A 27,295-nucleotide genomic window follows, 5' to 3' on the forward strand; every position below is an offset into this window, starting at 1 on the left:
AAGGGTCAGGTCATATAGCCAGAAACAAAACTGAATTAAAAGAAAATATTCTGTCCTCATAATTGGTACTTAGATGTCACTGTGAATAATCATTTGTGTGACAGTTTGCTAGAAAAAAATAATCTGAAAGCTAATGTGATCTGTTGCTTAATAAATATATGTATTACAAGTAAGTATACAGGAAAGCTACGTGAATGCATCCTGGATAATAGCAGAGAAACTATTGTACAGGTACACTTGGTTTTTATTCATATACAGTGCAAAAATGTTGAAACAAAAAATGAGAGAACTCAGTCGCATGAATGGATTTAAAAGAAATGGAAAATATGCCTTGAAGTAAGATACTCCTGGTGCTCAATCTATTAGCTTAATGAAGAAAAGGTTAAAGGATAATTTATTAGTCTATAAGTATCTATTATCAAAGGGAATGAAAATTGGTAATTGATGACTCTTCAATCTAGCTGACAAAGGCATAACAAGATTTAATGGCTTGAAGTTCAAATTAGACAAATTAAGGTTTAGAACATGGTGCACTTCTTATTCTTTTTTTTTTTTTTTTCTCTCTACACAGAGAAAACAAACAATTAAAGTTTGCAGTGGATGCTCCTGGACACTGGAAATGTCTAAATCAAAATCATGTCAAAAAAACTCCTAATATGCGTCTGAAAGTAAGTCACAACTGCTGGACATAATGTAGGCTTTCAGGGTAGTTCCACAGGCATTCAGTTCACAAAGCTCCCTTCTATTCATAACATCCTAGTGACTGTTCTGCTGCTTCAGAGTTATACAGACCATGTTTTTCTTCCCTGAACATATAATCCTATATCAGACCGCAATAAATGTTTCAAGATCTCTTTTGCCACCGGTTGCAAGAACAGAGGAACAAAAGCAAAGAGCAGTACTTCCCAAAATGGCAACGCACGAGTGAAAGTGTGACACAAATCACTGCAGTTGCTAAACAATTTTATTGAATAGTTAAGAAGCAGAAGGCAAAGTTTAGACTCTTCTTTAGAATAAGTAGCTGGTAAAACCCTTCTGACACTAGATTATAGTCTCTCCTTTGCTGTAACAACTAAATAGTAATTACATTTCCCTACAGCCCACCGTTATGAGAAAAACATTCTCCGGGCACTGCAGTCTTCAACAATGGAATTGAGTATTACTGGCAGACAATATCACTTGAAATGTTAGCTGTATCAACCTCTATGATGAATGAAACAGTTATTAGTCTGCAGTGACTCTTTTAACAGGAGTACAAGAAAAAATACCTTATGCTCCTAGGTTGGGAAAAGATTTACTAGAAGGCAATATACCTCATCTAGATACAAAATATACATGAAAAATGATTACAACCAGATTATTTACATTCTTTAGTCATTAGGGATAAAGAGGAGGCTTACTGACCCATCTTTCTAAGCAACAAATTGAAAACCCTCTGTGATAAAATCTCTCTGCATTGTGATTTCCAGTTCTGTCAGATACTCCAGAAAAATGGCGTTCACTTAGTGTATCTATCTACTCAGTGACTGATTTGTGGTCTTTGCAATTTAGATACTCAGCCTCTCTTTCAACTCCACATGTCTATTACATTAGCAACAAATTGTATTAAGCGAGCACGTGCTCAGGGAGACCAGAACTGCAGCCTAGAAAGCATGATGGCATACAGAGATTATGTTTCTCTACCCAAATGCTTCAAATGAGAGCTAAAGTTGAACTTGCGGCCATTCCAGCTGGGTTTTGTTGCTGCTGGATTTCACTGCTTCTGCCCTAAGAAGTTCTGAAGTCAAGCTGGTCTCCCTTACTCAATACTGTGTGATGCAAGAGCTGGGGAGAGGTTACTCCATGACTCAAGCCGTGAGTTACAGAGCATATACATGCCAAATTCAGTGCTGTTCTGCAATAGCGCTTGAGGAAAGAAGGCTGCAGCTACTGGAAAGTCTAGTACAGGAAAAGTACTATAAAAAGCCTCTATTTTTACTTATAAAGATAAGAGCAGGGAGGATATCTGTACGAGCAACAAATAAACTTGCTAACTTGATTAAGCCCATCTTACGCTGCTGACTGAATGCCACAGAAAATGCCACAGAACACACAGCCCACATAACTTGACATTCTGCTAGGGCTCCTGCTTGAAATTTGCAGACAATTGCTTGCTTTCCTATAGGACAAACAAGGCAGGTCTTTCCTCAGAGTAAGCACCTTAGAAAGACAAAGCCATGAAACCAAATATCTAGGAAGCTCAATTCTTCTGACTCAATGCCTACATTATTACATCATCCTATCCAGCAGCAAGGTAATTGTAGATAATGGGAAGCAGATCGACTTCTGTAATCTTCTGAAAAGAAAAGGTTACCACACTCTGCGTTTATCCTGAAGAATTTAGGAAGCTGTAACATGGAAGAATAAAATCAGCCTACATGCTGCCAACAATAAAAATCAGAGGTCATTTAGGATATATGATGGTTAAAGCATAAGCGCTACCAGATATCAGCTGACCAACCTAAGGGAATGAACACTGTGAAAAACGTCAATGTGAAGAGGGTGGGGGGAAGAGGGTCATTAGTGCAAGATGCTTGGAATATCAAGATGCAATGAGTAGGACAGAGCTGCTGAAGAGAACACTCAGGGGATGCAGCATGAAGATCTCTGGACTGAGCAAAGTGTTGTGGTCAGGGAAGGATAATAAAAAGACTGGAACATACACCATCTGGTATAACAGAAGGGAGGATGGGAAACATCAACAGGGAGTTCTATTTGCTAGGGAAAGCCAGACGGTGAAAGCATTGATTAAGATTATTTTGTTGATTAGGTGGTACTCCTTGATTTATGTGCTGGTGAAGGAGCAGCATTTACTGCACAAAGGCTGTGCCATACAGGGAGCTGAAGTGGGATCAGACCCTTGGAGCTTTATCAGCTCCCCCAGGGACCTGAGAGGGAGGGTCACACACAAGTAGGGTTCACTTGTAGATTCAGGAGGTGACACATTCCAGGGGGAAGACAAGGAGCTGTGAGGATTTGTGGCACTGAAATGACTCATCTCTCCCTGAAGCAGGGAAGCGGCATATAGGAAGATATCAAGGCTCTGTGGGGAAAGAGCTGCAACAAGAGAAGCTGGAAAGGGGGAGGCAAAAGATGGATATACACTTGCACATATACATATACCTTCATATAAATTCATCCATATCACTTAGGTGTGTGTATGTATGAATTCACAGCCATCTGGGGCCAAATCAACAAGGGACATCAAGCTGTTGTGCTACAGTGACACCAAACAATATACATTTCCTTTACACAGAGATCCAGGCTGCTCCTGAGACAGAAAAGGGTGAGACTGGAAGCAGGCACAGAGATCAATGACTCAGATTAGAGTCGCTCTCAGCTTCAAAAGTCCTCAGTGACAAAACACAGCAGGAGCAGTGCAAAGGGTATAGGATAATACAGCTAATCGGATAAATTTAGTACCTACCTCGCTGAAAGGTAGGAACCCGTGTGGATAGAAAGCCAAGAAATAAGCCAGGGATTTAAGGAAGAGAACTTGCGCAGCACAGTGTCATCAATCTGTATAAATCTATCATGGAGTAAGATGAGGACGATGTGACATCAGCTGCAACGCACAGCCAGTGAATCAGCAGAGGGAAAAGGGCAGCAGGTGAGCAGCAGCACAGAAAAATATTAGGGTCACCAGGAACAAGTCTCTGGGAGTGTTTTTGTTATAGGCGAGAGAGGGATGAGCAGTAGGGTTTGCAAAAGCCCATTGGCACAGCACTCTCACAGTAAAAACAATGACCAAAATGCTCAGCTCAAGAGGGATTTTTTCACCTTAAGACATAGGATGTGTTGGTTTTTTTTTGTTTTTTTTTGTTTTTTTTTTTTACTACACCAAAACCACCATTTAAGGAAAATCTTGTTTTCCTGCAGGTGAAATGCCAGAAAGTAAAGAAGCAGCTGATTCACACAGGTTGATCCACCAATAAACACACACACATTCCTTCACAGCTTGCAGATCCCATCAGAAGATGCTGAGCCAGCTCCAGTTACTCCAGATAAGCTGAACACAGGTTAAGTCTAACACGGGTAGGTTACAAAGGGAGTGAGATCCACTAATGCCACAGCACAGACAAGTATGAATTCCTTTCCCGTTCCCTTTGAACTATCTGATTGGGAACGGCCCTAAATATTACAAGTATTACATTCCACTATTCAATAAAGTTGTGCCGAATAGAATTATCACCTTGAAATTACAGGGTAAAACTCCCTATACAAAAACAGATTAAAGACAAATTAGACTGTGGGCCAGGTCACTATGATTGTTAATTAGTGATAATGGAAATACAATTAGCATAATGAGTTCCAATTACTGTATATGGAGAAATATGAGCATACTGCTTTCATAAATCTTGGTTCCAGGAAAAATAGAATGCATCTGGTTTAACAAAGCATGCCCTTCTCCTTTGCAAAAAAGCTTCCTGGTAAATATCTTTTTATGAAGCTAAACCTTTCTTTTGACGGGTTGTGATTTGGAAAAGAGAAAAGAAGAAGAAGAGAAAGCGACAGAATGGATTTACCCTGTCTGATAGCTAAACAGTTTTGTATTAGCTTGGCTTCTGTTTTAAGCTTCCTAGAAAATCTTACCATCTGTTTCTTCAATCCTGGGTTAAACAACAAAAGACAAAAATCATTGACTATTATATCAAATGCTCTTATTGTCTTTAAAATATCTCGGGGTTTCCCCCCTTTCTCTCTTTCTCCTGATAAGCTGTGGGATTGGAAAAGCCAATTATATTCACATATTTATACAATTCCAAATGGCTTTTCAAAATCGTCTGCAAAAAAACAAGTTGATGAAAGACAACAGCTTTGCAAACAGCAACAGCAGCATGTCTGAGGGTTACTTCAAGAAGGAATTCTTTTCTTTTTGCAGAGCCAACCACTATTTCTTTCCACAGCAGTTTGACACCTGCGCTACAGCAGGTACAATTGGGTTGGATTGAGTGCATTACTCATGGATTTAGTTAAAAAAAGGGGGGGATCAGAGTTATGAATTTATAAATGCTGTAGATTGCAGAGCTAATGGAAACAAAGTCTTAGTAAAGCCCTGCATACCTACAAGCTTGACTCCAGAAAAACAAACAAAAAAACCTCGAGCTGTTGTTAACCATCCTGTTATGAAGCTCCTTGCTGTTTCAATGCATCAGAATTTATTCTGTATTATTAATGTAGGCAAGGACTAAAGAATAGGAGGAAGCCCAGCCACATGTTTAATTGCCAACCTGGCCTCTCTCAACCTTGAAGGCCTCTACAGAAGAGCATTAAGGCAAACTATAAAAACATGGGAATGGGAAGAAAAAGCGGACTGCCTGGCAGCAACAGGTCACTCTTACACCTGCTGAACTGCAGGCTGAGCAGTGCTTTCACTGGTGTTATGCCAGCAGTGTGTTAATTACATGTGGCTGTAGATGAACTTTCTCCTCTCAGAACAGCCATGGTACTTTGCAGCTGAAGTGCAGCAGCAGAATCAATTCAGAATACATCCATTTTGTCATGACACCATGTAGCATCAGTGTCACTTCAGAGGCTGATGAAACATATGGATTTGGCAAAACATATAAGCAAGAAGGAGGTGTCCTGGCTACCTACTGAACTTTGCAGAGCATGAAGGCTTGTCCTGCTCATGGGACTGCTGCCTGATGAGAACCTTTTTGCTTCATAAACTGAGTATGCTCTGCAGAGAGAGTAAGATTCAACTTTTATGATTTCAGCCCTCTAAAAATAAAGGAGAGAAAAAAAAAAAAAAGAACACTGCAAAATGTCAAGATAGTGATGGCTCATATGAATGTCAGCACAATAGCATTTCTATGCTTTCAGGTTGCTATTTTAAAGGCCTAGGAAAGTACACAGAGCAAGTGAGTTAGAAGAACAGACTGACAGCTAAGAAAAGCGGACTGTGGAAGAAATAATGAGTGAACACGTCACTAAAGATCGTATCTTGACACATATGCACAACGAGGCTGAATTCAGTGTGTACAGGCAATCATAATTCTCACATTACTTCACTTTGCAATCCTAGCAAAGGCCTTTAAGGGTTGTTGCACGCTTGGTTATATTCATCTGTGAAATGAAGATATCTCAAACAAGATCACTCCGATAGGCACAGTGTCTGAGCACAATAAGAGGCATTCTCAGTGATAACAAAGCTTATGAGATAAGTGGATGAGCCAGACAGTGAAGAAGGACACGAAGGCACAGAGACACAAATACCTTTCCTTTGAGCACACACAGGTGTTGGCACACAACCGGACCAGGAGCCTTGCCCATTGATGTGCCATATGACTACAGAATAAAAAGAAGCCTCACGGGGAGCATCTAAACCATTTTGCTTATTATGAGAAGACAATCATCTGCCCCTTCCTGAGCACGGCAACCCATCGATGGAAGGGGAAGGTTCACTGGGACAAGAGACCCACTGCCAGTTGGAGCTGTCGTACAGATACCAGCAGAGCCCACTCACTCCTGTGCAAACCCAATGCAAATCCACGTTATTTTGAATTTACAGCATCATCCTTCAGAGCGCAGGCATGTATTTCCACAAATGAATGATCTCAATCAGAAAACCAGTCCTGTGGCAAGGGATACATATGGCCATCACTCCCAACAACAGCTGTCAAGCACTAGCCCTGCCCACTTCCCACTGTGCAACGTCCGTGGTTGCTCAGTCAAGCGAATGACCTTATAAGCCCACACAGGTCCAATCTGAACTGAAAATTATCAGCAAAAAACTTGTTTTCTTTAAGACTTTCAGCTTAACGGGGAGAAATAATACACTTGGACTGCAAGTGAGTCTAAATGGCTTTTGTTACAGTTCTATTGAGTATAAAATCTCTCTGTATGGAAATAAAAAAGCTCTTTGGAAAGACGAGTGCTAGACCCTCACCCTCTCTATCCAAAGCATGCTGTTCAATTTAGCATGTGCTTCACTGAATAAATAACACTCCCAGCCATGATGCTCTCCCTCCAATATGCTTAAGTATTGATAGATTGCACTGCTTTATTTTAAGTCTGCCTGGAACTTGTGACATTTGGCCAGTGACTTGGTAAATGAACATGGAATATTTGACCCATGTAGCTGAGATTACACTTTATTTAGGCTGAATGGACAAGATTCTTTGTTGTACTTGAAAAACCTGACAGATCCAGCTAACCTTTGCAACTTGTTCCCCGGGGTATTTAGCTATGAGGGAAGTCCCACAACGATTACTGAATCTCAAATTCAGAATCACTGAATTACAATCCCAAGATGATTACTGAATCTCAAATCCCTTCAGCATATACACACGTAACTAGGTGCTCTAGTGGAACCTGTGATACAGGAATCTGGCAACTAAAGGACCTTCTCCCAGACTGCTTTCTGATTTATGTAGACCTGCCATGGAGTGACACATATAAGTGAAAGAAATCTGTTTAGGACTTAAAAGACATGAAACTTGACAGACATTCAAATAAGTCAGATTCAGCCATTTCATGTTTTATCTTTTCCTGTGCTGTATCTCTAAAACAAGATTAGCTAACATGGTGAGGGGCCAGTGGGAGGGATAAGTGGGTACTGGATCTGGACACAGTCTCCTAGGAGGGGTCTGCTACCCCTAACCTCTGATTTGGTGCTTCAGCAATGTATTTTTCACTATGCTTTGATCTCAGCTGACATTTTAAACTTAGTAACGTTCTCCAAGACAATCTCAAGGCTGTAAAATTACATTACTCAATGCAAGAAATACTTCTCAGCAACTATCCTGCTTAGGGCTTTTGAGATGCATTTCAGTATCTCAACAGGGCAATAATCATGGTGCTATTTGTCAAACATATATGGGAGCCAAGACATTGACGACTTGCCCTGTCTTGCCAACTCCACAAATATGGAGAGTTTACTGAGAAAATAACCCTTCCAACCCTTCACAGTGTTTTCACTAAATATTCAGGGGATGTCCCATACCGATAGGAGGTGTCCAGTTAGTGTCAGGAAGAAAGATGTAGAGAAGTTTTGGATCGAGTCTTCAGGGCAGTATTCCAGTGTGTATTTTCCATTCTCCCTCACATACCATCCTCCCAAGCCTATCACAACCCAAGCAAACAATCAGAAACAATCCTTGTTCTGACTCTTAGACTAACAGACAGCTTTTGCAATTTAGCATGTTTAACGTCTCCTCATGCAACTTAAGGTCTGTTTGAGTTTAGCGCTGGAAATACTGAACCCTCCCAGGCTATCCAATGCAGAAGGGGTGTCTGAGATAAAGAGGCAGCCAGAAGAGCTGTGCACAGCAGACTACAGCAGCACAATACTCAGCTACCGAGAGTCAAGGCTTCTAGCACATCATTAACTTAGGTATAGCAATCATCAGCAATATCTTCCATTTGTAATAATCCATCTGGGCCATAAGTGGGCCATAATGCGGTTGAATTAGCACCCCATTCAAAAGCCTACATCCTGGGTTTAGTACATTATATCTCACCATTAACAGTGTCTTCTGACTTGGTGGAGATTTTGTATTCAATACATCTTGGTGGTACCAGAACTAAAGTGCTATAGGTATTAGTTAAAATTCACAATAAGTTGGTCAGTGCATTAAAATATCACAACTCAAGTCCAAACTGTCTTATGCATCCTGTAGCTACACAGGAGATATGTCAAAGGAAAAGTTATTCTCATTTTACTTACTTTTTCCTTCATCCCCATGAAGCAGAAATGTGCCGAGCAGAGGGTATCTCCTGAAATGAAACAGAAAGTATGATCAACACTTATTCCAATTCCTATAAATGCTATTTCATGTAAAAACCTCAAAAATCCTTTACATAGACCTGCTTATCAGTTTATTTAGTAGTATAATGCTGTATCACTGCAGCACCTCTGTGTACAGACTGTCATGGTTAACCCGTGACACAGACACACCCTGCTATGAAGTTCCCTTGCAAAAATAAAGACAGCAGAAAAGACAAGAATCATTGGGATTTACTGGCCCTGGATATAGCTCCGAGAAGTTGTCCCATTGATATTGCAAGGACATTGGCATGAACAAATCAGAAACTGCAAAATAATCACTGATGAGGCTTCAGCTACAAAATAAAGATTCCATTTCTCCCCCCTCTGCTTTTATTTTTTAAGCATTGCCCTTCCTTTGGAAGGAGATAGAATGTGCAAAAAAAAACCTCAGCTGCAGCAGCAAGAGTGACAACATACTGACTTTCTATCCAGAGCAATTTCCCTTGGGGTAAATCTAGCACTGAACCCTACAGGGAAATGTAATTTTCTTCACCAAGCGTCAGAATCTTACTCCACAACTCAGAGGTTTGGCTGCAGATCATTTATTTATTTAATAACAGGGCCTATCTCTTACATCACAAGTATTGTTTATGCCTGTGGAACAGCCTTTTTATGTCTTGTTTTTTCTGACGTTGTGGATGAACATCAAACATCATAACGAAAGAAGCCATCCATGAGCTGCACTGCACCACAGATAGATTATGCAAATACTTTCACAATCTACCATGCAAATAATAAATATAAGAAAGGTACAATTATCTTCAAACCTCACACACTGTAATTGTTTGCTTTTAATCTTTTACATAACCTTATTAAACATTTTGAGATGGATACGTTCTCCCACTGAATCTGACAAACATCTGGTTTACAATAGAGTCATGAGATGAAATTCCATCCAGAATCACATTTGCTCTTCGGTATGCTTTCTCCCACTATCATTCAATAACACACAGAACTTCTGTGTTTTGTCTGGGATGTAAGACAGTGCAATGATATGTTTTTATTAGGAATAATGCACAGCCCTCTCCTTTATACCATTTAAATCTGCTGTCTATGGGTAGGTATAGTCAAATATATTGATAGCCTCCCTTGTGTGTTCTGCTGACACTTGGGTTTAATTGTAGTGAACTTTGAATTCCTATCTTAAGGTCAGTTATTAACTATTGATGGATTCTCCTTTTCTCCATTTAATGCTAAAGTATTCATACTAACCAAGATGGATGGGAATGCTGAAGAAATTTTTCAAAGCCATTGCCATGCATGATACCCTTACACTCTTCCTATGTGACAAACAGAAAGCTGTTTTCTAAAGGTGGTGATTACTCGTGTTCAGACTGAAAAGGAAAATGCAACATAATGCTGTGCTGTTGACTTCTCAACACTTTTTCCTCTCCCGGTATTATCTCTCTAGAAACAAAAGGTCTCATACGCCGCTGATTAGGGGAAAATAAATAAAACTTCCTCTGGCACAACCTTGGATGCCAACCTTGAAACCAAATGGGGTCAGAATGCAGAGGAGCAGCCACAGCACCGCACAGCACCCAGCCCTGCTGACAAACAACTCTGCTCCTTTGGGTTTCCCAAAAAGAAAAAAAGAGTGCCTCTCGGAGATTTATAAACACATACATAATAAATGGGAGGCTGAAGTTTAAACTGTTATGAAGCATTCTCTACTCCGCTTCCGAAGTCCTCTGTGATTTAAAGAGCTGACATTTACTGCATGCAGGCCTATTATTCAGAATGACTGTTTGTGTATAGACAATATTTTAAAATGGCTTGCTGTAGATGAAAAATTCTTATTAAGTCAGAAAAACCATTTAAGTAGGTAACACTCTCCCAGTTTAGACAGCTATAAGTCTTGCTGACCTGCTGTAGGAAAGACATGGGGACAGGAGAGCCAGGCCCCATGGGTGCCCAGATAGCATACCGTAGACATTAGGGAAGGCCACGGTCAACTTCTGGTCTCCTCTGAAATGATGAAGCATTTAAACCTTCTTCTATCACACAAGCTTTGACAAGCGTTGGATCTACAAAAATATTTGTCCTTACTGAAGCCACTGTGGTAACTCATACTGATGCCCTCTGTGGTCCTTAAGGCATTTTGGTAACAAATACTTGGCAGCAACCAGTCAAGCAGTACCATGAGACCTGCTGGGTCAACACATCCCTCACTATGCCAATGGGTTTGCCAACCCCAGCCTTCTCCAACTCGCTGCTTTCTAGTCCCCCTGGCAATCAAGCAGGAAGTATCTCTGAACTATCTTCCCTGCACACAGCCTACTGCTGCGAGGCCCTGGAATTGCACAGGAATCACTGGAAACTGCTCCAAAAAAACAACACAATTGTAAGGTGAGAATAATACAAGGATGGTGGTTGTAAGGTAGAAATAATACAAAGATGGCAATAATACAAGAATGATGGTGATATATATCCAAAAGGCTATCGATAGGAAAAACTCACCAATATGGATGCCTTCAGTTTAAGTGGAAAATGCTGAAGCTGGTCATCCAATGTCCACAAAGGAGCAAACTCAAAGAGATGTGGCTTTAATGGTGGTCAGCCCTTAAATGAAGTCTAGGAGAGGTGGAGACAAGCTCTACCCCCTTCCAGGAGCACAGCTGAATTACCCTCACCTGTGCTCCCACAGCTGACTCAACACTTGCCTCAGATCAGAGCCAGCCCACTAAAACCTACACTTTATGCCTTCCATGAGATTTAAGTGTAGATTTAAATTGGAGATTTAAAAAAGGAATTTTGAATCTGAGCTTTACATTCAGACTTCTGTGGTCTGATTTTTTTAGAGGTGACAAGTACCGCCATTGTCCACTGATATCAACTGAAAGAAAAAAAAGATACCACACTTACAGAAAAGCAGAGCAGAAAGGACACAGCAAGCACGACGCACATGTAGCATGCACACCAAGGCACTTGAATGCTTTACATCAAGTGGCAGCTCTACCGCTTGTATTACTCAGGCTTCAGACTCAGCCCTTACATGTTCTAGCCCAATTTATCCAACACTCTCTTGGCCAACACCCTGGAAAGGACCAAGTATTTTCACAGGCTATGGGCCATTCCCAAGAGGCACTCTTCACATCATCATCTTAGTTTTGAAGGCAAAAAATGTTTAGCAAAGCAGGCAGCTTTGCGGCCAAGAGCCTCAATGCGACAGAATAGCCTTTGATATTTAATTCCAAATGCACATATATATAGCTAAAGAGCTTGGTTGCTCTTAGACACAACAGGAAGACCTACAGGAAAAGCAACATTATAATAAGAGAGCTTCTGGCAACTAATTTAATCCTCTCTTTTCTTGAATTTCTTGTACTGCAGAATAAAAGTTGCAATGAAAACCCAGAGCTACCATTTTTTACAGAGCAACTACAGAAAAAATCTAAACAAAGAGGAAAAAAAAGAAATCACAGCCAAACTGTTACTCCTAATCTACTTCTCTGTGAAGGGGATGAAATGACTAATCGCCAGCAGCTGATCAAGAAGCAATTTAATCTCAGCTGAGGCCTGTGAAAAGTCAGCAGAGACAAAAAGCAAAGAAAAGCAGACAAATGTTAAAAGATTTATCCTTCCATCCAAGGATTTCAGATTGGAAATGGAAAAATATTTTCTTTCTTCTCTTTATAAATCATACGCTTTGATACCCACTATTTTTAAATACCGCCTATGAAATATTAGTACTTCAAAACAGATTTAACAGGTCTTAGGAGTTCCTACTGAATAGATAATTTATGAGAACTTTTGGCTTCTGTAGTTTTATTAAAAGCGTGGAATGGAATATAATACTATTTGTGCACCAAAAACCAGCATATTACCCAACTATTGGCAGCCATTCCTCTAACATACATAGCTCTTAATCATCTGGCTTAGGCATTTTTCCTATTTGTGAAGTTTGCATCTTACTTCTTGGGGTTTTTTTTTTTTTTTGTTTGTGTTTTGTTTTAGCTCAGTTAAGCCAATGTTATTTAAAACACAACACTGCATGTGTCGTTTGGACTTCCTTATCGATCTCTTCAAAGGCATTCTTTTTTAATTGTAAAAAGAAGAAGAATGCACATAATGCATGGTTCTGCAAGCAAAGATTCCCTTTAATAAACAGAGAAGGGGGTTTTTTACTAAAAACAAAATGTTGGAGGGCAGAAAACAAGCAAGAACTTCTTCGTCTTCACATCCACCTCATATGAGGTGTAAGTTTTGCACTACGAGAATCCTTTTGTGCTGGGTAACTGACCCCTTTTTCAGGCCAGCACATTCACTTTGCAAGGAAAATTTCCTCCCTAACTCAGGCAAGTGGATTTTCCTAGCAGACTGCTCACAACTTTTTCCCTATCCCAGCTCTGATCTATCCCGATGTACAGGGCTGCAGCATGCAACAAAGCGAAGCCATTCACTCAAGTTTGAGCGCAACTCTTCCTTGAGTTTCCTGAGAGCATTTTACACCTTTGATTTCTTCACTGCTCTGTTTTTTTATTGTTATTCCTTCCATTTTTGCACACATGTATCTGGTACGTAATAGAGAAATTTTCCTTATGTTTTGAATATCAATAATAATAATAAACTAATGTATTACTAACTCCTTCCTATGATTTCTGAAGCCAATGGAAACAGTGCTTTGTCACTCCAGGGAAAGTAGGATCAGGCCTCAGCTTTTTGCAGCACTGAAAGTGAATAGCAAACCTCCTAATGACTTCACTGGGACTTGGATTTAGCCCTGGCAGGAAGCACAGCCATAAAATCATAAATTCAATAAGATGAAATTCCAAGTGAGTATATTTGGTAGAAGGTGAGGACTGGAAATGTGCAGAGAGGAAAAAGTCCAAAACCAACTGTCTACAGCTGTTAAAAAATGAGCTGGTGTCATGTTGGTAACCCTTTAAAATAATGGTCTAATCATTATTAATTCCTTCGATATTTAATGCAATAACATTAATCATGATGAACTCATTTGGTATTAATGTGAATGTCAGGCGTACCACTCCACATATATGCACGTCATTTTGGGATTAACTTTTCACTGTATAATTCTTTTTGTATCCTTCAGAAAGAGCTGAGGATGGTTGTTTTGTGACTTTTGACACAGTGCTACTTACACACAATGGTGCTTTGCATTTACAGAGTTTGATAGCACCCACAAATGCCTGGTCTTCTGGGGTTACCAATTACAGTATCTAGAGATGAGATGAATAGAGTGGAAAGAAGCCATTGGCAAAAGCTACATGAAAATGGGATGATTTTACTCTTAGTTGCCATTTTCCAAATGCTACAAGCGCAATGTACACAAAACCAGAGAGACTCATGGCTGATGAAGTTGACACTGTAATACTGAAGCTAACTGACAGAAACAGAGGGTTTGGACCACTGACAAATCTTCTTGGTCAAGAATAACATCAGTAGAGCTTGGTGGTTTGCAATAACCACATAAAGAAAGTCTGATGGCATTACCCAGATGACACTTCCACAGAAAGGATCTTCTGGGATGCCTACTAGCAACACCTAAGATGTACAAAATGCATTAAGAGGACACTTACTTCCTTGATAGACATGCACTAAGATAATGACATCAAGTCACTGGACATGGAAGAGACAGCTATTCTTGGTGATACAACTGCAGCAAAAGACGTTGCACTGAAAATCTACATCATCAGGAAGCCATCACTGAACCTTCTTAATTTCCAGCTAACATATACTTTAATTCATGTCTGCATTTCTAATGTCTCGTGCTAGTTTAAATCATACAAATGCCACGTTACAGCTTTCTCACCCACTCCCAATGAATACATCCTTTTGCTGCCTTTCACTTCTTTCTCAATAGCTTGGCATGCTGTTAGTTAAAATTCATTCTTTTAAAGCACAATATCCATTTAGCTTCTATCCTCTGAACTTTATTCATTTATTATTAACACTGAAAGCCAAAGTGCATGAGAGAAGTTCAGTCCTATCGGCGTTTCAGATGAAAGTAATGTCTCGGTATATTAGCAGTACACAGCACTATCATACATAAAATGCTGCCCAGTCCTTCAACAAAGCAGCCGTATCCCAGTGCCTAATAGGATCACTTACTTCAAATGTGACACCACCTTCTTTGAAATATTTGTTTAGATTTCATAAACATATGAAGCTTCTCAAACTCAAACAAAACCTCCAGCCTCCAGTCCAAGCTCTGATTCTAAAGAGCTTTCCGTTCAATAAATCAGAGTCTGAATCCAACTTTTTTTTTTTTTTCTCCTCTGGCTTTTTTTTTTCTTTTTTTTTCTTTTGGATAAAAATAAATGTCATCTGGTTTTGACTGCAGATAATGAATCATATTAAGAATTTTAAAAGCACTATTCTCTTTTTTTTGAGACCTAATTTCAGACCTATTAACACTTTAATATGAAACAGAAGCCCATCATTTCATTAGAAAAAGAATAAGGCCCCTATTGTACCATATGTTGTTTCTTCCTTTATAAAAAAAATCCTTTTGAAACCCTAGATTGGGCAGCATCAGAGCAGAATGTAGATCTGGCACAAAGACAATACATAGGTGAGCAGGCATCACATCAGAGAGATTAACTATTTCAAGCAATGTTACAGGTTTCCAGCAAACACTCCTTCACATTCCTTACTAAAATAAATGATACAACGTTAAAATACTGTACCATTGCAACACACAAAAAAACCCCTCCTGGTGGGGGAGACCCAAAGCACTTGAAATGCTCGCATGTCCTCTCCACAAACTTGACTACCATCGCCACGAGGACACACAGCTGCTCCTTCACAAGTGCTTCTTGGCACGTTGTGTATTGGTGAAAGAAGTAAAAGAAAACCATAGCTGCTCCTTTTCAATATTTACATTTTAGAAATGAGAATGCCTTTAAAACACACAGAACATGAATGCAAGAGCTGGTGTGATAGCAGAGAACCTTATTGCACATAATTAACAGACACATAATGTCTGGTTACTAGTAATTTCCTTCTAGCTGAGTAAGGAAATAATTTAATCATGTTGATCAAATGAATCCCATGAGCCCAGTGTAACATTATGCTTTTTTTTCCCCTCTCTAAATCTGCATTAGCTGATAAGAGTCTAGTTGGTGAAATCACAGAACCCAACCTCGTTTAGGTATCCCTAATAATACCTAAAATATGGCTATGATTTTAGTAATTGGTTTCATCGAGCATTTCAGTGGAATATTTTCTAATTGCTAGTGCTGACTGCAAAGGAAAAGAGCAGGGAGAAGGAAGAAAGAAATAACTTGGCATCTTCATTATTCAGAACAGAAGCAAAATGTGTTTTGAAACTGCATAGTCCCTGTTTCTCCCTGTTACAGCACGGAAGGTATTTCTACAAAGACCAGCAAAAACAATTATACCCTTTAAATACTTGAGTGTAGAAGAGCTAACGGTAAATTACAACTACTCTCTCCCTGTCAGCCCCAAAAATGTATCCAGGTACACCTCAGAAATAGGTAGAATTTCCTTTTTTTTCCCCTCTCACTGTCATTTTATTTCATAATACATCATTTGCCTTGTCATTCCAGGGTTTCACAGCAAAGCCTTTTGTGGGATTCTGCTATTGTTCTCTTCGAACTACTTAGAAAAAAGCACTGAACTACCTTCTGTGCTATCTCAGGTAGTTTCCTATAATGAGGTGATATAATTTAACACTTACCATAATACATTTTATCCACCTATTGTTTGCTAAATAATTCCCGCAATAACACTTTTATTCTTTCCATAATTCTTTAGGGTAATGCTGGAGGAATAATATTTTTACAGCGGTGATTGATGTAGGATTCTCCAGCGTGAATAGACCCCATGAACACGGGTTATTGATAAGCATAAAAAAAGCTGTATGAAAAGAATATCAGGGATCAAAGGGTTAATACCATTTTATGAGGTTGTAAAAATCTACCTCAAGAATCTTGTGTTAGCAATATTCTTTGTGTAAGATGTATGTTATTAAAACAAGTAGCAGCATCTGAATTAAAGTGACAGTATGATGGATGACTAGTGAAGTGGAATCAGAGTCGTTTGCAGCATTTTGGGCTAGATGTGGGAATTCTGCCTCAGAGGTAGGGCGCTTGGCAGACACATTGATTCCAGGCTGACGCATGTTCATAAATATGCCCCTAGAGAGGTGTGGCCTAGCAGAATTTACAAAATTATGTTCATGAATTATTTAACATTTATTTATGGATGCTATATTTAAACAGCATTTGCAAAGGCGAATGGACCGTAGCATACATAGTGATCTTCAGATAATGCAAATTCTGCACAAGACAGGGATGGTTTGCATACCTCACGGAGAGGCTAAGTCCATCAGAACTAAGTGATATGTCAGCGTCGTGGCATTATACCCTGCTGCCTGCTGCTCCCCAGGGAGACCCAAGATGCCTGGAAATACCTGACAGGTTGGCAGTTACGACCTCTGCAAAAGAGAGCTCCTCTGACAGAGCTGCTACAGCGGTGGAGGAGACTCCTCCTTTAAGGACAGGCTCCAGAATTGCTCTTGCAACCACCATGCCTGAAAGCCTGCTCACAATACAGGCTGTGCATGATATCAGACCCTACTCTTACCCTAATGCCAGAGGTGCAAAATAAAGCCCTTCTGAGCACAGAACTCTAAAGTGAAGATGCACAGGAAAATCCCAGCCTCATTCTGTTGTGTATGTATTTAACTCAGAGCCCTTTATTATGTGATTGAGTACTTTCTTGATGAATACCACAGATTTCTCTCTGCTGGATCTGCACAAACAACTCAGCGCACCTGGAGAGCACAAGATGAATCCGTGCTGCACAATGAAATGCAGCCATAGCAAATCTTCAAGAGAAATGTTTGAAATGAAACAGAATCCCACGGTAAACGCAGTGTATCTTGTTCTGGAAGGGATTACCTCTGAAAGAAAGGAAATCTTTCATTTAGCACTACACTGATAGTTTACCATTTACCCTCTATTTACACACTGTTACATTCTCTCACTGTGTCATCTCTTGATCTTCGAAAGATGTAATTTTTACATTTAATTCTCACTGTAGGAGCTATAAACAACACTGTCATGTGGAAAATCTGCTTTTTGTTTGGTTTTCTTTTCTTTCTTATCCCAAGCAGTTGGTTAACAAGGCCAGGTTACTGAAGAAAGCAAGGAGAGGTACGCAACGTACAGCTTCAGGAGGCACAAACCAGAGATGAACCAGGCCATGAAATGGTGCCTTGTGTTCTGGAGAGGTACTTCTTAGGTGATGGTACATACCAAAGATGAATAAACAAAGCAAGCATCCTCCTCTTTGCAGTCTCCATGAGAATTATGTAGTCTCTCTGATGCTTTCATACACTGTCAACACAGAACATAAAGCTCAGGTCAGATGGAAGGAAAAGCTCTTTGTGGCCACAACAACTTTTGCCCCACCAGTAGAAGCTATCTTGCCGTGTCTCTCCTCTGTACTTTGCAGTCTCTAACGCATGTAGATTCCTAACCCTCCGAGGAGGCTGGAGCATCATTATCTCATATTTTGTAGATGAGAACTGGGGTGGAGTGAAATTACACAAGAAATTATATTCAGCCTCTGAGAAAGAGAGAAGAGACAGTTTCTCATGGCACATGTCTTCCCAAACCTTTATTTTCCCGACTATCTGTTTAATTGAAGGAGTCTTAGACCAGGTGTTCAGAAAAATAAAACACTCAGGTGTTCTTCCAGGGTTGAATTCAAGCATGCTTCCAGTGCCTGTGCTGTGATCCATCCCACCTCCCAAAACAATAACAACAAAACCAAAACAGACAGGGTCCAAGAAGCTAATTCAAATACCCACATGTCCTGCTTTGGACACATATTACTGCACACATATAATAGGCAAGGGATGAAAAGATGTTTGGGAATTCATCCTGATTGAGGCCTACCCAGAAGGGAGATCACCTTTATCCAACCCTTCCATAAAAAAATATTTCAGCCTGTAATTCCTCAACCTCCTGAAGTTCTTACTAGTCCATATTCTCAGGCTGTGCTCTTCAACTCAATCTTATTTACTCCACTTTCAATTTCTTTTTTCTTATGTCAAGGGCACTCGGTGAGCAAAAGGTTCCTCTTTCTCTGTGTAGCTTCCCTTTATAGATCTGATGCTTGTGGACCATGCTCCCTAACACTTCCAGTCTATCCTTGAGGCTACATTCAGCAAACTTCTGATCAGGCTGCTTGCTCCCTTTATAACCTCACCTCTGGGGCACAGCTTTCTCCTCATTGTGCTCAACAGAGAAAATACCACTGCAGATGAAGTCTCAACAGTGCTTCATAAAAGATATAAATGTTCTTTGCCATCTCAGATGCATGGCATCTTCCTCATCCTCAATATATTTGCTTTTTCCTCTCAAAGTATGCTCAGCTTCCCATCTGCTGAAATCCTTTCAGATTCTTTCCTGTAAAGAACATATTCCCTGGCTCATGTTTGCCAAGATTCCACCCACGGTCAGAGCTTGGCATTTGGTCTCACTGAGTGAGACTCTTTCTACTTCAAGCCATTCCTACCATTTGTAAAGAGAATTCTGAATTCTAATCTCACCCGGCTATCTGCCTGCAGATTTCCCCAGTTTGGTATCATTTGCAAAGTTTTAAGTTTAATATCCATTTCACTATCCAAATCCTTAATGCAAATGTTTAAAGCATCCTGGAAAGAACTTGGTAGATCCTTCCAGGCTGATAGTGAGTAGTTATTTTTCTAACTTTCTCTGAATCCACGTGAAGTGGTTGCCTCTAAATGGATTACTTATTGGAGTATTTCTCTATATATACATTTTTAAACCTCTCTTAAATTTTGGGATATAGGTTGACTAAAAATTGGCTTAGCTGAGTTAGTGGGAATCTGGCACATCTTTTCCCAGAAGGAATGGAAGAATAAGAGAAAACAAGGAGAAAGAAAATCAGCGTCATATTCAGTACAGTACTACCTTATGCTTTTGTTTCACATCCAGCACAGATGAAATCCATCTGTCTCAGGTCTACAGTTTCAAGTTATGGCAGAGATAGCCTGCCCTTTGATGCTATGAAACTTCATGATTCTCTGCAGAAGGGATTCCCTTCCTTCCACTCAATCATCCCTACCATCACCTTTCACTCATTCCTAGTGGAAACAGAGAAAAGAAGCAACACTCACAACCACTCATGGTTCTTAAACAGGGAGCTGCAGCCTCACCACCAGCTGCCTCTGTGGCTGTGGGTCTCGCAAGCAAACAGCAACAAAGCCTCTACAAGAGTGCTCCAGCCCTGCCTCTTCCTGCCTGGAGGTGAATGCTTTGCAGTGGGCATGGCATCACCTTCTTCCACTGGGAAGAGCAAGTTGGCTAACTACCCATCCAAAAACCTTGATATGAAGTAGGGAAACACTTATCTCCTGAAGGGCTTCAGACAACACTCTTCTCTGCTGCATAAGATACATATGTTTCTATTGAGGATTACACCACAATTTTCTCCAATTACCTTACTTTGGGAATTGATGCATCAAATGTGAAAAACTTTCCCAACAGAGTCTTTGGAAACTGTACAGTTTTTCTTTGTGTTCCATGAAGGTTTCATTTCAATGCTGTGCAATTTTTCAGCTGCCAAAGGTGGTGTTAAGACAAAAACAAAACCAGACAAACAAGGTTTTGCATTTAACTCGCCTGTGTCAACACAAAGGATTCATCAGCCACGATCTTGTTACTCAGACTAATTGCACGGTATCAAACAGCACTCTTGGCAGAAAACACAAGCTTCACATTTGGGTTTGGGTTTCTCTCTTTCAAAGTTTGCTTAAAATATATTATGATTTTGTTTTTTCTTAAGCAAGACAAACTGCTTACTCCATTCTCTATGTGCACTTCTTTAATTAAGTACAGTATTCTCCAGTTCCCTGATGACCCTCTTACAACAGGCAGCTCCAAATCTCAGCTTCCCCAAAGCTTAGGGATGCCTCAATGCGAGCAGTGGAAGCTTAGTTCTCTGACTGAAAGTTATTAGAGATAATCTATTTTGATTTTCCAGTGTATTTTGCCTCTGCTGCATCTCCACTTCATCTGGAAGCAACTCCTGTTTCCCTTCTAATTGATGAGGTGAACTGGTATGAATGAGCTTATGATTTCTCCTCTTTGCTTGAGTGGCAGAAAAGTAAATGGAAAAATTGTCTCTGAAGTTTAAATGAAAGATTTGGCTTTTTCAATAGTGAAATTGCTGGCACTCACTGGATTTCTCTTAAATGTTTCATGCCAAGGAAATAAACCATGAATGACTGAGGAAGGAGAATTTCTGTTATCAGATAAATCATCACTAAGGCAAGTTCTCTGATTGTTTCTTCCTCAGCAGGGTTTGGATTTTCTCTTCTTTTCACTTCTAGTTTCCTGACAAGAAGTGCCTTTGAGCTTGAATACCCAGACCTGAAGCGAGAGCAGCATTTCAAACACCTCTCCCCTTCTTTAAGATCTCTGTCTTTCTGCAATGGTTGGAGTGCTTCCTCCAGTTTCCAAGTACATACAGTCTATTGAGTGTGGTCTTTGGTAGGTTAGAAATGCTACTCCAGGAACTCAGAGAGATTATCTTAACTTTTAAACGTGGCATGTACGGAAATAAATGTTTAAACTCAAAACTGTGCTTTAATCCTTTTGGGTTTTGTGTTTGTTTGCTTGATTTCATTTATTTATATATTTATTGCAAAGTATTTGGTATGTTCCTGTTCATTTCTTGTTTTTACATTTGAAAAGAAGGGGAGAACTTCCAGTACAGTAAATTCAGCAGAATTATAGCAGGAATCTTCCCTGTCTGATCATAGCAAGAAAAAGAAGGAGAAAAAAACAGCAACACAACCCTCTAACGTGCTAAGGGATGAATCTGTGACAATTTAAACTGTGCAGTATTCAGGAATACCAAAATATTAATAATGAATATAAGACCTGACATCTCAAGTCAAGAAATATGGAAGTGCTGCATAACCTATCATACAAACCTGTATTTTTTAGTGATATGCATTGCTCCTTCACAGGCCATAGAGATAAATCAGGTCACGTGTGCCTGGTGCTGCTTTAGCCCTGTATAACTTTTGCACTTTTCGTATGTAACTCCAGGCTTTAGAAAGCAAGGTCATTGAGTCCAACTACTTCCCCCACTGGAAGCACAGGAAAAATGCAATGATGTCCTTGCAAAGCACGTTCAGATTCACCTTTAGGATGTTCCAAATCAACATTCAAATTTAGTTTTGCCACTACAAGGACTTCTGCTGAGGAAGCTGAAGGCAGTAAGCACACGTATGTATTGAAACGTTCTCAACCCTTTTTCACTATAGTGGAATTTTTGATGTCAGCTTCCTTTGTAACACAGAGGAGTTCGATAAACACACATACACACACAAAAAAATGGGTCACAAAGAATCTGGGTTGCAAAGATAACTGCATTTAAGGCTCTGAAGCCTCTGGGGAGATACAGAAAGAGGAGAAACCATTCTTCTCTGTAATTTCACTCTTTTTTTTTTTTTTTGTCTTTTCTTTTTCTTTTTCTTTTCAATCCCAGAAAGACTGAGCTGCTAGATGTTGCAGCCGAGGGTTATTGTGAACTACAGCATGCATTACAGATACAAACTAAAGCTCATTATAAGTGGCACAGGAATACTGCGAGTAATAGAAATATCCTGGTTGAATTCCAGGGTATTTGGACCAGGTGTTATGAAAGAAATCCCAGTCTCAGCGTCGTCAGTGGCAAAACACCTTTCAACATTATAGAACCTATGAACTCACCCAATATGTGTTATTTTTTCACTTTCCTTCACTCGGCCTGCTTCATTTATCACTTTATTTATTCTATTGGATTTATTGTCCTCTGACCCTTTGCTGTACTTGGAGTCACAGTTGCTCCTAAACAGAATCCAAGCTCAATAATGGTCAAGACTGAGGTGAACTTTTGAACTCACAGGGGTCGAACAGGTTCAAAATTAAACAGGAACAACAACAAAAAAAAAAAACAAAAAAAAACCCCACCAAACAACAGTTCAGGTTATTATCTACCCGCATTCCCCTTCTGATTTTATTCCCTAGGCAATTAAATGCACAGATTTAACCATGTGCAAAAACATTTACCAGCACAAGCCTGGTCCCGTACTCTGTAAGCATGAATGCAATTTGAGTCGGCATCAAGCTTGATATTTGATTTTGATATTAGAAAACAAAACATGAAGAACAAAAGGCCTGGCCAAACTTGAGTGTTTTAGACCTTGGAAACAAATGCAGGTGGCTACTGTAGAGCCACAAAGTTCTGATCTACTATTGTAGAATGAGCACAGCTCTGCCAGAGAGGTGAGTCCCCATGTAGGCTTTGACAGCAAATTGCAGAGGCAGACTGGAAGAGGAGACTGAGTAAGGAGATGCCACAGGGTAAAAGAAGTCTGGTGCTTGCAAAGCCTTTGCAAGTTCCAAGGACACCTCACTGGCCAAAGCCCTGTGCCACTCAAGATGAGTCCAAGATTCTGATGGACAAATTCTATGGAGGAATTTTGGTGCCTGAACCCTAAGGGATGGAAGTGGAGAGGGAGGTGCTGTTGTCTTCTCCTGGTGGCAGATGACAGATGGTGACTGAAGGGCACAGAGCTGTGCCAGGGAAGGTTCAGGCTGGACATGAGGAACAATTTGTTTCCCATGAGGGTGGTCAAACAACAGAACAAGAATCCTATCAAGGTGCTTCAGGTACCTCCCAGTGCTCAAGAGACGATGTCCTCAGTAATAATCTTTACTTTTGATTAGCCCTGAAGGGGACAGTCAGTTGGACTCAATGATCTTTGAAGGTCCCTTCCAACTGTACCGTTCTGTTTAACAGCACTCCCTCTACTTGTTAATCTCCAAACTTGTGCTGCCTGTGGGAGGTAAGCTAAGCAGATTGCCTGAGAAGAAGCAGGGCATTTCTTCTTTCAGATGAAACAGCCTCCATCCTTGAAAACCTTCATATTACGGATATCAGAAATACCCTTCTATTATCCACCAGCACCTCAGATCTTTGTCAATCTTGATTTACCATCTCTCTGACATTTACAATGATGCTCAACAATGAATTTGGCCCAGCTTCTCTCCAATCCCCATAATGAACATCAATTTTTAAGCTCAGCTTGTTGGCTGACAGTGACACTAATATCACTCCAACTTTTGTCACTGACTTCATCAGTTAAAATGTACAGCCTGAAAAGAGTCCCTTTGCTTAAAAGGGAAAAAAAAAGGAATTTCAGTGGTCCTGATAGTGTAAAGAAACAACACAGAATTACCATCCGGATAATGATAATGATTATGATGAATTTAAAAAGTAAAAGATGGTTCTGCAGGTAAACCAAGACAGTGAAGCTGCAAATTTGAAGCCTCGCGTGTCCTCACCCAAAGTGCAAATTTTGCTGTCATCTATAAATCAAGCAGTTTATGAGGCTGCAATATTTACACTCTAATTAAAAAATCATAAAGCCAGACCCCTTTCGTTTGTAAAAAGAAGAACTCGGGATCTGCTACTGAAACGTGATGTTAATCAGTAACTCCTAATGATCTGCTCCACAGCCTTAGAGGTTACACGCCTATTCAGTCCAACATAACAAATAAGATAATAAGAGAAAGTGGGAGAAATAAAGGGAACACGTTACAGCAAACACAGGGCTTTGCTACTACCAAGACCTGACCCCTCCAATACACGTCATAGTTTGTTCTCTCATTTCCAAAAGGCAACAGACTTATAACATAAAGCTTCGATAACACACTAAATACAGAATGATCCTGAGATTGTTTTCTGCAGTGTAATCCCGCAGAAGCCAAATATAGCCCCAGAGAAACACCTGCTTTTACCTTTATGTGGTCAGAGCTCCAGTTCCCTCTGCATTAATGAAAAATGAGCCTTAAGAGCTGCTGTTTCCACGTGAGTTTCTCTGAATTCATTAGGGAAACAGCTAATTTCTGAATCTGCCATTTTCTGCTTATGCAGCCAAAACAGGGCTCACTAGCAAAGGGTGGAGAAATTCAAGCGCTGTGCAACCCCAAAAATACCAATTATGACTCAACACGTCAGCTGCAATTAGCGCTCCTAAATCCACGCTTACAGCAGCATTTCCCAAGCAAAATTCCCCCCCAAAAAACACACTCCTCACTTCATGCTCAGCCAGTTTCTTTCCCACCTACTCGAGGCTGCGGTCCCAGACAGGACTTCACCCTGTCCAAAAGCAGGAGCAGGGAGGTACCAGCTCTGACCCACAGCCCATGAGGACAGGCTGGGGGCCAAGTACCTGCACAGCACTGTCACACAACCTCAGCCCACACCACAGCATTGCCCATCTCATGTCCATGGCTTTAGAGCTCTCACCAGCTTGGGGTGGAAAAGACAGAAGGCAGAGATTTACCTTCCCACTACTGGCTGAAATAAAAAAGCAATGTCTGCAATCTATCGCTCGCACCAAGATTTTAATTCTTTTCTTTCCTTCTCTTTGCCCACCCCACCCCCCTCCTGCTGACTTTAGGCTGACCACGAGTACAAAACTGCAGGTGAAAAATTGCAGACTTTATTTTTCAAAACCCTAATTCTTATTCTTCTCCTCCAGCCCTTTGACTGTCTGAAAAGAATCAAGGAATAGTTGTTTTAGGTGAATATGAGGTGGCTTACTTCTGTCACCAGTTATATGATGCTATCCAGAATGTATCATTAAAAAGACTTGAGTAAATTACAGTTTTGACTCAGTTATTCCCAGCTCATATATTTTTGTCAGCATTTCAGGCCGATAAGAATTAATGAGAGTCACAAGTGCATATTTATGTGACCACAGACAGTTAAAAACAGAAATGATTTATCCTGGTTAATAGTGCAAATTAAAAAAAAAATAATAATAATAATTATAAAAAAAGGGGGGACATTTTAGGTATTTTCTTTTTCAAGTGGGTTATGAAGTATGGTGCTGTACCAAGAAATTTAACAGCACATCTAAGGCAGGTCTAATTCCAAGAGACACGGACTGTAACACTGAAGAAGAAATGTTTTTCATCAAGAGCCTCAGAGCTACAAAGGCATGGTGGGTTTAACCTACCAACGCCTGGAAGAGATGGGATGTATGAGGAAAGAAGGGAGAATGGAGACACAGTTAGAGCCACTCAGAGGGTGGTGATGCACTGGAACAGGTTGCCCAAGGAGGCTGTGGATGCCCCATCCCTGCAGGCATTCAAGGCCAGGCTGGATGTGGCTCTGGGCTTGCTGGTCTGCTGGTTGGCGACCCTGCACATAGCAGGGGGTTGGAACTGGAAGATCATTGTGGTCCTTTTCAAACCCAAGCCATTCTGTGATTCTATTATGGGTCAGTTTACTCCACTGGGTAATGGACCCCAAGGAAGGGTAGAGCAGCTTTCTGAGCCGGACTTTGAAAGCCTTCCCCACTCTCCTGCCCAAGGCCATATGTGAGAAGGGCAGCAAGGGGTGAGGACAGCAGCTCACCCACTCCTCACCATCTATCCACACTAATGATGCAGCCCACTTGGCATAAAAACAAACATGCCTTAAAATACAAAGTCAGGCTGAAGGGAGCTTGACCTGTTTTAGTGAGCAAATAAATAGTGCTTGAGAAGCGTGCAAAACTACGTTCAGCAAAATGATCCCCCTGTAAATTAACGTGCTCTCCTAAGAAGCTTCTTGCTTCGAAAAGAGCAGTGGGCCGAACATGCGGTGCTGCTCCTTCCAACTCAAATGATTCCAAGACTCTATGGTGCTAAACTCACTTCTCAAGGTACCCAGACACCCACACACAGATGACAGAACCTAGGCACGCCTTGTTATAGCGTGCTGATTTCTTCCATGTGCACACTTCCCAATCACTATCCTTCCTGGATTTTACAAAGTAAGCATGAAAGCTATTGTTCCAAGCCATTTCCAAAGAAAGCAGTTGAATGACATACCATAAAACATATGGGTCTCATTAACTTAAAATATTGCCTGTTTTAAACAGCCTCTTAGCAAATAACCATGCTTAAAAATTTAATTCCATTTTGTGACTCATGCTTTTACCGTTTGGGCTACAGTTTATCTTAATGATTATATTACCATTGTTTGTACTTTGTTTTGATGTCCAGGCTGCTCGTGCCAAAATCCTTGTGACCTCCTGAAGGAGACTTCCACCTCCAGATGCAGTTTGACTTAAGATAAAGATGCTGGAAATAACTTACAAAGTTGTCTTTTTACTCTTTTTTAATAGGCCCATTTTCATTCAGGGCCAAACACAGCTCCTTGGCAACAAAATGTAATCAAAGCAACTTTCTTCAAAGTTTAGGCATCTTCTGTCATGGCACTGTCTAATGGGCTTCAAACGCTCCTTTTAAAGAAAATACACACGTACACACACACACACAAAAAAAAAAAAACCACAAAAAAACCCAAAACCCTACATATAACAAAAGTCTGTGCAAGTTTCTGCTGGAGTTTCTCAAAGCCAAGGCAGTCCTTTCTTGCTTTTAATGAAATTCCTTTCTATTTCTTCAGGTA

General features: G+C 40.3%; 1 protein-coding gene across 1 annotated transcript in view; it reads right to left on the bottom strand.

The window, feature by feature from the left end:
* Positions 1-27,295, bottom strand: part of LOC146761228 (uncharacterized) — a 415,444-nt gene that overhangs the window by 99,139 nt on the left and 289,010 nt on the right. Inside the window, exons 9-11 of the mRNA XM_085540934.1 lie at positions 18,058-18,138; positions 8,711-8,760; positions 7,988-8,106 (exon numbers count right to left, since the gene is read on the bottom strand). The gene's annotated coding sequence lies outside the window, so the exon portion shown is untranslated. The remainder of the gene's footprint in view (positions 1-7,987; positions 8,107-8,710; positions 8,761-18,057; positions 18,139-27,295) is intronic.

This window comes from Coturnix japonica, chromosome 3 (assembly GCF_054131305.1).
Source record: "Coturnix japonica strain WE chromosome 3, WE-NBRP24, whole genome shotgun sequence".
NCBI lineage: Eukaryota > Metazoa > Chordata > Aves > Galliformes > Phasianidae > Coturnix > Coturnix japonica.